At 37.0% G+C, this 13,376-nt stretch overlaps 1 pseudogene across 1 annotated transcript; it reads right to left on the bottom strand.

The window, feature by feature from the left end:
• Window positions 1-12,027: 12,027 nt before the first annotated feature.
• LOC308339942 (small ribosomal subunit protein uS2-like) lies at window positions 12,028-12,849 on the bottom strand (annotated as a pseudogene). The gene has a single exon. The product of its transcript is annotated as a small ribosomal subunit protein uS2-like (transcript).
• Between the last annotated feature and the right edge of the window lie 527 nt (window positions 12,850-13,376).

Raw genomic sequence — 13,376 nt, forward strand, 5'->3', positions numbered from 1 at the left:
ACTCACTATTGGAATGATTTTTCCTACCATCCAGTGTATACAATAGGGATGATTAGACTTTCCAATTGTAGAGGAGAGTATTTTCCACTTTCTGGATCTCAGAATATAGATCTTTTCAGACTCCTTCTCAAGATTTTATTCCTTGAGATAACAATGAAGAGCTTACAGATGCCAATATTATACAAATAAGTGTAACAATTTCCATGGTGGGGGGGGAGGACATCCATTTTGGCAAATTATAATAGAATCTATGTGGTTTGGTTAACCAAACTTTCCTGGAAATGATCATCAGACATAACAGAAAACTTGTCCCTGCCAGTTTCATTCCTTTCCAGGAATAAACTCAAAAGTAATCCTTAACCAAAGGCTCCCCAGTGACATCCCCTCACAATTAATCTAATTCTCTTCCCATAAAAAAAGTGAAGAAATATCTTTACGAGACTGAACACATTACCAGAATTGTTAAAATTTAATAGTTGTTGAAACATGGCCAAATCCTAAACTTTTATACTTTTTCTTTCCATCCTCATAGTCACCTGACTCCTATTCAAATATTTGGTAGAAAACTACAACTAAATAGCTCTCTAGTTTTTCTTACAAATTGTTCTAAATAGGGCACCTGGGTGGCTCAGTGGGTTAAAGCCTCTGCCTTAAGCTCGGGTCATGATCCCAGGGTCCTGGGATCGAGCCCCGCATTGGGCTCTCTGCTCAGCGGGGAGCCTGCTTCCCCCCCCTCACCCCGCCTCCCTCTCTGCCTACTTGTGATCTCTGTCTAATAAATAAATAAAATCTTAAAAAAAAAACCCACCAAATTGTTCTAAATAAGCACCAATGTAACAGCTGCAATATATGTCTATGAAAACACTATTATGTAACAGACACCAATGGTCAGGGTTTCAAAGCATTACAGTATGTTAAATCCCAGCATTTGCATGCTATCCACCTTCTATCTGCAGCAAAAATGAAGCCTCTGGTTGCAAGTGAGTATACTAGAATAACTATCATTTGTGGCTCTGCCAGTAGTTCAATTGCCAATTCTATAACTGTTCTTCATCATCCTTCTTCTAGGATGAAAGAAACTAAGACAGTAAGCTGGATACTTACTGGGTTCCCTCTAAGCACACCTCTCTTTCTATAATCAAACTCAACAGAAACAGGCTCTTGCTACTGGGACCTCAAACATGAAGAGGCTGTTCCTCTGCAGAAAATAAGTAAGCAGACATCAAAGATTTGTAAGAAATTTGATTATGAAACTTTTCTAGTCTTCCTACATAGTAGACACCTACTACCGGCATATGCTGTAGCTAGAATTGGGTATACAGACTTTTACTTTTGCCTTTGGATCATGTGTTAATTAATACACATCCCTCAAGCTGAATGCTGTAATGAAAAATTAAATAACAACCCTTGCAGGAATTTAGTCTTTGAATCTGAAACCTCATTCAGATGTGTCAAAATATTTTTGTCATTCATACTTAATTCAGGAGTGAGGTTTAAATTCCATGTAGAATTGAGAAGTTAGTAATACCTAATCAAAGATGATTTTACTCCAGTGAAATATCAAGGCAAATGTTTCCTGCCCAAGGACAGTATTCCATATATTACCACAATGAAAACAGGATATGGGGGGGGTGGTGAGAAGATATTATGGGGGGGGAGAGCAACAACTGCCTTATTCCTTCAACCATTGATTTAGATTCCAAGATTGTCTCAGTGGGTAACCAAACTTCAAAACTGCAGAAGAATGCAAGTACTTAACATTGGACTTGTCTATAGAGATGAGCTTCCAATCTAAGCCACTTGGATAAAAATATATTAAAAAGTTAAAATATATTAAAAAGTTAAAACTGTAAAATCATAAAATGGAAAAGAAAAGCCCATCCAGAAAAGGAAGAATTTGCATAACTTATGTAATTTGTTCGTATATCACATTATTGCTCCAATTTCTACTTTGCTTTTCTGGGGCTAACTTTGCTTGCCAGATTCTCTTTGCTCACTCAACATGGCTGTCATCTTCACTCTCAAGGCTCTTGACCTCATCTAACATAGCAAGCAGACCTTTGAAAATAAATTATACTATGTTTCTGAAAGCTATAAGGAGATTGAGGAATGGCACATTTCAGGAGACAAACTGCTGACAAAGGTAAGTCTCCATATTGAAAACTCTAACTTAATTACCAATTGTTCCTAAAAAGTATGCTCATGATTTCTCCCCCTAAATTCTTCATTTACCTGTTACAACTCACCATTCACCCTGTCTACAGGTCTCATATAAACTAGAAGATAAAGCAATTAAGAAAAGGAATCAGCCTCCAGTCCTAAGTAGCCTATCAGTGTCACACTAAAGTCCAGATGTTACCTCCAGAATTCTCAACATCCTCTGACTCACACAGGAACACCACCTTGATCTTACTTCAGGTGAATGGGGGTGTGAGGGTATGATTTGTAACAATGTCTGCAAAATTTCAAAATACTAAGTTTAAAAAAAGCATTTTTAAAAATAAGAAATCACTTTAGAAGCAAACTAGCTGTTTGAGGGTGTACAAAGAAGATAAGTTGTTTAAATTCATTGTTTTTCAATCAGTTGTATTGCTATGTAGTTTGTAGTTCGAACCAGGCTCCGAACTCAGAAAGTCTTAATCCAAATTCTGTCTTTAACACTCACTAGCCATATAACCTTGGATTAGTTCCTTCCCTCTAAGAAGCAGTTCTTTCATCTGTAATGGAAATCACAATAGAGCCTACCTCACAAAGTTGTTGCAGATGTAAATGAGATGACATATATAGTTTAGCTGTGTTAAGAACATAGTGAGCTATTATTATTTTTAATAATATATTGAGAATATATTTAATAAATATTGAAAAATACATGTCTATAATGTAGGATGAGTGATTGAAACCGGGAATAATTTTTATACAGTTTATATATACCTTATGTACAGAAGTTATATATTTTATATAATAAATACTTTGCTAAGTTTATTATCGTTTTCACCTAATTCTGCTTCTGTTTATTTAAAGGTGTTTTATTTTGCAATCATAGATCTGTTATTCCATATGTCCTATGGTATTTACAGATTATGCTTGAATTGCTCAAAAACCAATAATTGACTTGGAATAACTGAGATAAATGAGTCTTCAAAATTTTTTCTCCATATTTCCTGTTTTATCTCATTTATTGGTATTATTCAAGACAAACTGAAGTGACCAGTTTGATTCATTCCTAAACTATCTTTTGTAGGGCAGTTGTACAATCGAATAATTCTTCCAAAAATTAAAGAGTTTGGAGTAAGAATAAAAGTTGTCACTGACAAAATGCTCAGCTTTCAATTTCAGTGTGACAACTTGATATTTAGTTATATAACTGGAGGACCACATCTGTAAGCTCTATTACTAAAAGGACCTGGTGCTTGTAACATTTAGAAACCTCAATATCCTAGGTATTAAACAGAAGCCACTATCTAGGTGTCTTAACTTGAGTCAAACTATCAGAAATACTCAACGCTATGAAAACTCACCCAAGAACATCCACATAATCATGTTATAGGTGACACTTTTGATCACACAGTCCTTGATAAAATCTGTGTCAAATGCCATTGTAAAATGTTTTTTGCTGAATTGATCTGAAGCTAACCAACACTGTAGATTCAATAACATACTTCACAAACATAAGAATGTTCCATTCAACTCTTAGCAGGCATGATGGATATCCCTAAGATCTAAAGCATACTGACATTTCTCAGGCACTGAATCGGATGTTGTCAAATGAAGCAGCCTGAGCCAACTGAATCTATTTGGTCCATGTAAAGATCTTTCTATATAGCATGTGAATACTGATTTTCCCCTTGGAAAACTCCTTAGAAATTTCAAAAGATTGAGAGGCTCAAGAGTCTTCCCTCTAGCCAATGTCTGGTTTCATCTGGTCAGCCAACCTTTTAATGACACAAGAGTGGTCACCAATAAATCTCAGATTGTAATTATTCACCAGCACTCCTTTGGCCCTGGTTACTCCTTTCACATCATCAAACTCTTTGAAGTTTTGTGAGGGTCCATCTTTAATTTAGATGAAAGATTTCACTCTGTAGGTTTCTGAAATACACTCAGGAAAAGGATGAGTTCATTTATTCCTACAGCCATTCCTCACTCACTTCTTTGTTTTGTGGGTGGCATTTATTTTATTTTTTAAAAGAGTTTTATTTATTCATTTGAGACAGAGAGAGAGAGAGAGAGAGAGAGAGAGAATATTAGCAGGAGGAGAGGGAGAGGGAGAAGCAAACACATGACCTAAACCGAAGGCAGATGCTTAACCACCTGAGCCACCCAGGAGCCCCATGCAGGTGACATTTAAACTACAGTATTTTGAACTCTAAGGTCAAGGGAAGGGAAGCAATACCATTTGCCTCTGTGGTCTATAATTCAGAACCTGACTCATCTGAGTTCCCACAAATATGGAGTAGTAGGTCCTGGTGTCAGTCACAGCCAATAACAACAACAACAAAATCACTTGATCAAAGTAAAAGTTCCCAAAGTATGAACCCAAAGCAAAATAGCTAGGCTATGAGAAAGAGGACTTCCTATAAAACAGAAAAGCAACCTTCAGACAATATCAATAGCATATCAATAAACAAGAGAGATGCTAAGATTGCAAATTAAGATGCAATCTTAATTTGTAAGACTGGTTGACTGCTAAGTTAGAATCTTTCATTTCAGTATGTATAGTTTACCAGTTGAAGACACTTTTCTGGACCTCAACCCTGAATCTAGAGTAGTTTCCTAGTATCTTAACATTTGGGTCTCAGCTTAAACATCACTTATTTAATGAAATTTTCCCTATCCTTCCAAACTAGTTTAAATCATGTGTTATATGTTGGCATAATATTCTTTACTTCTTCATAATGTTCATTGCAATTAAAATTAATTATTTTTGTGATTATCTGCTTAATTATTAGCCCTTCTGCTGGATTTAACATTGAAGTAGGTAGGACAATGTCTATTTTGTTTCCTGACATAGAGGATATGGCTGATATTTATTTATTGAATTATCAGTATTTGAAGACTGAATATCAAAACTGACATAGCTAAGAACTTATAATTTTAGACCAGATGCAGATCAGACTTTACATTTCAATTAGTACAGTCTCTATTCCAATGTGGAGATCCTCTTTCAAAGTGTTTAACTGATGATCAACTGGTTGTTCCCTAAACAATTCCAACAAAGGGTCAGTAAATAATTTGTAAGAATTTGTTATTTGTTTACCATTCACCGTTTATTAGAAATTGTTCCATCAAGTGCTTCCTTGAAACAATCCAGTTTTGCACCCCAAACCATAAGATACCTAGGAATAAACCTAACCAAAGAGGCAAAGAATCTGTACACAGAAAACTATAAAGTACTCAAGAAAGAAACTGAGGAAGACACAAATAAATGGAAAAATGTTCCATGCTCATGGATTGGAAGAACAAATATTGTGAAAATGTCTATGCTACCTAAAGCAATCTACATATTTAATGCAATCCCTATAAAATACCATCAATTTTTTTCAAAGAAATGGAAAAAAGAATCCTAAAATTTATAAGGAACCAGAAAAGATCCCCAAATAGCCAGAGGAATGTTGAAAAAGAAAACCACAGTTGGTGGCATCACAATTCCAGACTTCAAGCTCTATTACAAAGCTGTGATCATCAAGACAGTATGGTTCTGACACAAAAACAGATCCATAGATCAATGGAACAGATTCCTCCAAAATGGACCCTCAACTCTATGGTCAACTAATCTTCAACAAAGCAGGAAAGAATGTCCAATGAAAAAAAGACAGTTTCTTCAACAAATGGTGTTGGGAAAATTGGACAGCCACATGCATAAGAATGAAACTGGACCATTTTCTTACATCACACACAAAAACAGACTCAAAATGGATGAAAGACCTCAATGTGAGACAGGAAACCATCAAATTCCTTGAGGAGAACACAGGCAGCAAACTCTTTGACCTCAGCTGCAGCAACTTCTTCCTAGAAACATCCCCAAAGGCAAGGGAAGCAAGGGCAAAAAGGAACTATTGGAACTTCATCAAGATCAAAAGCTTTTGCACAGCAATGGAGATAGTCAACAAAACCAAAAGACAACTGACAGAATGGGAGAAGATATTTGCAAACGACATATCAGATAAAGGGCTAGTATCCAAAATCTATAAAGAACTTATCAAACTCAACACCCAAAGAACAAATAATCCAATCAAGAAATGGGCAGAAGACATGAACAGACATTTTGGCAAAGAAGACATCCAAATGTCCAAGAGACACATGAAAAGTGCTCAACATCACTCAGCATCAGGGAAATACAAATCAAAATCACAGTGAGATACCACCTCACACCAGTAAGAATGGCTAAAATTAACAAGTCAGGAAATGACAGATGTTGGAGAGGATGCGAAGAAAGGGGAACCCACCTACAATGTTGGTGGGAATGTAAGCTGGTGCAGCCATTCTGGAAAACAGCATGGGGTTTCCTCCAAAAGTTGAAAATAGAGCTACCCTATGACGCAGCAATTGCACTACTGGGTATTTACCCTAAAGATACAAATGCAGTGATCCAAAGGGGCATGTGCACCCAATGTTTATAACAGCAATGTCCACAATAGCCACACTATGGAAAGACCCTAGATGTCCATCAACAGATGAATGGATAAAGATGTGGTATATACATACAATGGAATACTATGCAGCCATCAAAAAAAGAAAATGGAAATCTTGCCGTTTGCTATGACGTGGATGGAACTAGAGGATATTTTGCTAAGTGAAATAAGTCAATCAGAGAAAGACAATTATCATATGATCTTGCTGATATGAGGAATTTGAGAGGCAGGGTGGGGGTTTGTGAGGGGTAGGGAGGGAAAAAATGAAACAAGATGGGATTGGGAGGGAGACAAACCATAAGAGACTCTTAATCTCATGAAATAAACTGAGGGTTGCTGGGGGTTTGGGGGAGGAGGGATAGGGTGGCTGGCATGTGCCATGGTGAGTGCTATGAAATATGTAAGCCTGATGAATCACAGACCTGTACCCCTGGGGCAAATAATACATTATATGTTAATTTAAAAAAAAGAAAGAAAGAAAAAGAATACTTAAAAGGAGCCATAATGTGCTCCAATAGGTCTTCTTTCCTATAGGCTTAAATCCTTGGTTCTTCTAAATGTTGCTCATGTGAATACAACATATGAATATTGATTTCTCCTCACAATTTGGTTTTAATTCTCCTGATAGTCATTGTTCCTTTATTCAGCCTGTGTTCCAATGTAACCAAATCCCTTAACACTCCAAATGTGGTATGATCCAGACAGAGTACAGTATAACCATTATCTTCCTTGATCTGATCTCCATAATTTTATTAGTATAGCTAACTTTGCATTGCTAGTAGTATCCTACCACTTCTATGAAAAATTGAATTCTACTGAGCTCAGCACCTGCTGAATAAAGCGATGATTTCTCCTGGAAAGCTAAGGGTGACTTTTCTTTGCCATATGTTATCAGTACTATATTTAATTCCCATTTCTTTGGGAAAGATTATATGATATAGGGTACTTAGAAGTGTTCTAAAGCCTATCCCATAACAGACATTAAAAAATAATTCTTTTTCCTCTTCCTTTCCTTTTGATTATTTTCATTTGTCTCAAGACTCCACCAAACAAAGCCAAGTCTTTTTGTGATGCTTGATGATCACTTCCAGTGGTAGAATCCGGAGAATTGCTTTGGTCTGCAAAGGGTACCAATGAAGTTTTCATTTCAGTGGTGACATATTTTCTGGGCTTTTATTTAAAAACCCAGCTACAGAAGGATGCAATGCATTAAGTCTCTGAGTATCAGTGTTTGTGGCTCCTACAAGCAGGGCAGCCTTGTGGTATCTCTGCCTTTCCATTTCCAGTAAGAAACCATTACACGAGCCTATTGCCATTTTTCACAAAGACCTTAGGGCTGTGAGACAAAAAAGGAACCCTGTTTTGTCAAAGATTATTTGACCATAGAGTTGAGGGTCCATATCTGGGCTCTCTACTCTGTTCCACTGGTCCATGTGTCTGTTTTTATGCCAGTACCATGCTGTCTTGGTGATCACAGCTTTGTAGTAAAGCTTGAAATCAGGTAACGTGATGCCACCAGTTTTATTTTTGTTTTTCAACATTTCCTTAGCAATTCGGGGTCTCTTCTGATTCCATACAAATTTTAGTATTATTTGCTCCAGCTCTTTGAAAAATACTGGTGGAATTTTGATTGGAATGGCATTAAAAGTATAGATTGCTCTGGGCAGTATAGACATTTTAACGATGTTTATTCTTCCCATCCAAGAGCATGGAATGGTCTTCCATCTTTTTGTGTCTTCAATTTCTTTTAGGAGTGTTCTGTAGTTCCTCGAGTACAGATCTTTAACCTCTTTGGTTAGGTTTATTCCGAGGTATCTTATGGTTTTTGGTGCTATAGTAAATGGAATCGATTCTCTAATTTGCCTTTCTGTATTTTCATTGTTAGTGTGTAAGAAAGCCACTGATTTCTGGACATTGACTTTGTATCCTGCTACATTACTGAATTGCTGTATGAGTTCTAGTAGTTTGGAGGTGGAGTCTTTCGGGTTTTCCATATAAAGAATCATGTCATCTGCGAAGAGAGAGAGTTTGACTTCTTCCTTGCCAATTTGGATACCTTTTATTTCTCTTTGTTGTCTGATTGCTGTTGCTAGGACTTCTAATACTATGTTGAACAAGAGTGGTGAGAGTGGGCATCCTTGTCGTGTTCCTGATCTCAATGGGAAGGCTGCAAGCTTTTTCCCATTGAGGATGATATTTGCTGTGGGTTTTTCATAGATAGATTTGATGAAGTTCAGGAATGTTCCCTCTATCCCTATACTTTGAAGCGTTTTAATCAGGAACGGATGCTGGATTTTGTCAAAAGCTTTTTCTGCATCAATGGAGAGGATCATGTGGTTCTTCTCTCTTCTCTTATAATCTTTGACAAAACAGGGAAAAAATATCCAGTGGAAAAAAGACAGTCTCTTCAATAAATGGTGCTGGGAAAACTGGACAGCTATATGTAGAAGAATGAAACTTGACCATTCTCTTACACCGTACACAAAGATAAACTCGAAATGGATAAAAGACCTCAACATGAGACAGGAATCCATCAGAATCCTCGAGGAGAACATAGGGAGTAACCTCTTTGATATCAGCCATAGCAACTTCTTTCAAGATATGTCTCCAAAGGCGAAGGAAATAAAGGCAAAGATGAACTTCTGGGACTTCATCAAGATAAAAAGCTTCTGCACAGCAAAAGAAACAGTCATCAAAACAAAGAGGCAACCCACGGAATGGGAGAAGATATTTGCAAATGACAGTACAGATAAAAGGTTGATATCCAGGATCTATAAAGAACTCCTCAAACTCAACACACACAAAACAGATAATCATATCAAAAAATGGGCAGAAGATATGAACAGACACTTCTCCAATGAAGACATACAAATGGCTACCAGACACATGAAAAAATGTTCATCATCACTAGCCATCAGGGAGATTCAAATCAAAACCACATTGAGATACCACCTTACACCAGTTAGAATGGCCAAAATTAGCAAGACAGGAAACAACGTGTGTTGGAGAGGATGTGGAGAAAGGGGAACCCTCTTACACTGTTGGTGGGAATGCAAGCTGGTGCAGCCACTTTGGAGAACAGTGTGGAGATTCCTCAGGAAATTAAAAATAGATCTTCCCTATGACCCTGCAATTGCACTGCTGGGTATTTACCCCAAAGATACAGATGTAGTGAAAAGAAGGGCCATCTGTACCCCAATGTTTATAGCAGCAATGGCCACGGTCGCCAAACTGTGGAAAGAACCAAGATGCCCTTCAACGGATGAATGGATAAGGAAGATGTGGTCCATATACACTATGGAGTATTATGCCTCCATCAGAAAGGACGAATACCCAACTTTTGTAGCAACATGGACAGGACTGGAAGAGATTATGTTGAGTGAAATAAGTCAAGCAGAGAAAGTCAAGTATCATATGGTTTCACTTATTGGTGGAGCATGACAAATAATATAGAGGACAAGGGTAGATGGAGAGGAGAAGGGAGTTGAGGGAAATTGGAAGGGGAGGTGAACCATGAGAGACTATGGACTCTGAAAAACAACCTGAGGGTTTTGAAGGGGCGGGGTGGGAGGGTGGGGGAACCAGGTGGTGGGTATTAGGGAGGGCACAGATTGCATGGAGCACTGGGTGTGGTGAAAAAACAATGAATACTGTTACGCTGAAAATTAAAAAATTTAAAAAAAAACAAAAAAAACCAAAAAAAAACAAAAAAACAAACAAACAAACAAAAAAAGGAACCCTGCCACAGTTTACTTTCTGTTTCTTATTAGCTTACAAACTGAACTATGTGAACTGCTCCAGAAAAATAATATCACCTTTCCTCTAAGTTGTAAAATGTCATGTTCTGATACTTGCAGGTACTCTTATACTTTCTTTTACTGGGTTCATTTGGCTTAATTTACTTATTTCTTTTCTTCCTTTCTATAAGAAAATGAACATGTAACAGTCTTATCTGTTTATTACTGTTATTTGTTCATTTATTTACACATAATTATTTACACATAATATACATAATTTTAGAGACAAATACCTTTATATGCAACAAAAGAAAAAAAAAGCTATTTTTCTGCTCCATTTCTCTGTATTCCAAAGTCCTGATCATCACAAGTAATCATTTTCATCTTTTTAAAGTTATTTCTTCTGCTACCCACCTCTTACTTGTAAATAAAATATTACATACCTATATTTTGATTTTTCAGTTTTTTAGAATATCTAATACCTTCAAATAATACAAGAAGAGTATTTGAGTCTTTTTACAAATGTCTCTTTTCTCTCTTTCCCTCTTTCCCTCTCTTACCTTATCACCATATTCTCAATCTATGTCATAATTTTTATCAGACTAATATTTAATACATATATCATTATAACTATATTTATTAGAGCTCAGCCAGATAGCATTCTTTAATTATGTTTCCCTCATTGCAAATATTTGGTTTTTCTGGGAGTTAGTAATTACATCTTTTTTTATTCCATTTACTTTGCTTTATAAGTAATCAACATTAGTTCATCCTCAACTTGTAAAACAGAACTTTAAAAATATGCTTAAACATGGTCAAACACATCAGGTAAGCTTTCAGTATCTACTAGAACATTGTCTCTTCTCCAACTTGGACCTGGCTGAGTAACTTTTTTCCTGAGACTTTCTTGCACTATTATCTTGAAATTCTCTTCACCTTCCTTCTGTTTCACCTCTGTATCTCAGATTCCATGTTTTATTCTTCCTTAGTTTACCCCACTTTGTTACTGGCACATTTTTCAGGTGGTTTCCTGAGAATGGTTTCATAGGAAGTAAATTTTTGAGAGATTGCGTGTCTGAAAATATTTTTATTTCTGCCTTCACTCTTGATTGATAGTTTAGCTGAGTATAGTATTCTAAGTTGAAAATCATTTTCCCTCAGGACTCTTATACAGTACCCTACTGTTTTCTTTCACTGTTTTATTAAAAAGCTGAAAAGAGGTTGGTACTTGAACTATATGTATTATTTCATAATTTTTTACACTTTGTTCTGTTCTCTCATTTGGAACTCATATTATTCACTAGTTGTACTTTTTGGAAAAATATTATTTTCTTAACTTTTCTTCCAATTTTTCACCTTTTGTCTTTTGGTGTTACTTCTAAGAAGACTGCCTCAAATATGTATATTCCAACCATCTTACTGATTTTTAGGCTTATTCTTATCCTGCTTGTAGTTTGAACGAGTTCTTTCTTATTCAAGAGAAGCTCCCCTGTGAAAATACTCTGTTCTTTGTTCAAATGCAATGTCTTATCTTACTGTGAACTTTACTTTACTTGCAGTTTCTTTCTTTTATCTTTTTTTTTTTTTTAATTTTTAGGAACTATTTTCTGTCAACTTTATTTCCATTTTGTTAGTCTCTGTGGAAGAGCAGCTGAAGATCACTCAGTGGTTGCTCCTATCCATTCAGTGGCCAGAGCAGTAGGAGTGGCAGACCAGTCTTCAGTAGGGAACTGCTGAGTAGGCAAAGAGGGCACCTGGATGCCTTCATACCAATCTGCAACTTCAGGTTGAGTAGTAGTGAACTCAGGATCTAGAGCGATCCACTTGACCCTGAAATTCCTCCTTGGTCACAGCATTTTCAGCAGAGGCCTGCTCTTCCTTTTCAAGTTCTTCAGGATCTCTGTAGAAGTAGAGATCAGGCCTGACCTCCCATGGCTTTTTACAGGAAATGGTGCCATGCTTGTGTAGAACTTCCAGGGCCAGCATCCACCACATCAGACCCACTGAGTGAGCTTCACTCTTGTTGCAAGAGATAGCAGTGTCCTCAAAGTGCAGAGAAGAGTCTGTGTTACACACCGATGGTAGGCAGGTTAATATAAGACACTTCTGTGAGAAGCTGATAGTCAGCTTTGGGATCAATAACCACCAAAAGTCTCAGCTCCTGGAAGGCTGCTTGGATCTTGTTAGTGAAGTTTCCAGGAGTGAAGGAATGGCTCCCATAGCAGCAGCAAATTTCAACACAACTTACTGACCAGTATTCCTGGATGATATGACAGTGACATCAGCTGGGTTTTCAGTGCAGCAATGACATGAGCTGCCAGTAGAAGCTTCTCCCAGGTTCTCTTCAGATTTATGATGTAGATTTCACCACTTTTCCTTCTGTAGATGTACTGTCCCATTTGAAAGTCAAGGTTGGTGCCGCTTAACTGGATTCCTGCTGTAAGGAATTTGAGGACATCCCCCTCCTTCATTTGCAGAACATCAAGGACTCAAGACATCGTGAAAGTTTCCCTTTAAGTTATGATGAGAATGCAAAAGGCTGTATGAACCCCTGCCCAGGTAGTGTGTAAAGGCTCTTTTTTTTCAAGTTTTGTTGTCTTTCCTTTATCAACTTTGTTTCCTCTGAGTCTTCCTTCACTACTTGTTCACTTTGGTCTTTGCCTTCTGCATTATGAAGTTCCAATGTTTGATTTTCCCTAGTCAGCAATTTATATTTAAATATGAGATCATAAAACTCTGAAGGAGGAAAAAAAATCATTGGATTGATGACTCTCACCAAGAGCAATAAACAGGGGACCATGCAACTTTACTTGAGATGTCCTAATGATAGTTTTTAAACCTTTTGTTTTGAACCAGTCTTTTGAGCCCAGGATAGGAACTCTTTAGGTTACTTCTCAATGGCACTGCCATCAGCATTCTGAGAGCCAAAAAGAAAAGAAGGCTGAAAGACTCCCAGTATAGAACACCAATTTCCACTCAATCTTCTTGCTTCCATTTCAGGGCTACA

The sequence above is a fragment of the Martes martes genome, assembly GCF_963455335.1.
Source record: "Martes martes genome assembly, chromosome: 3".
Lineage (NCBI taxonomy): Eukaryota > Metazoa > Chordata > Mammalia > Carnivora > Mustelidae > Martes > Martes martes.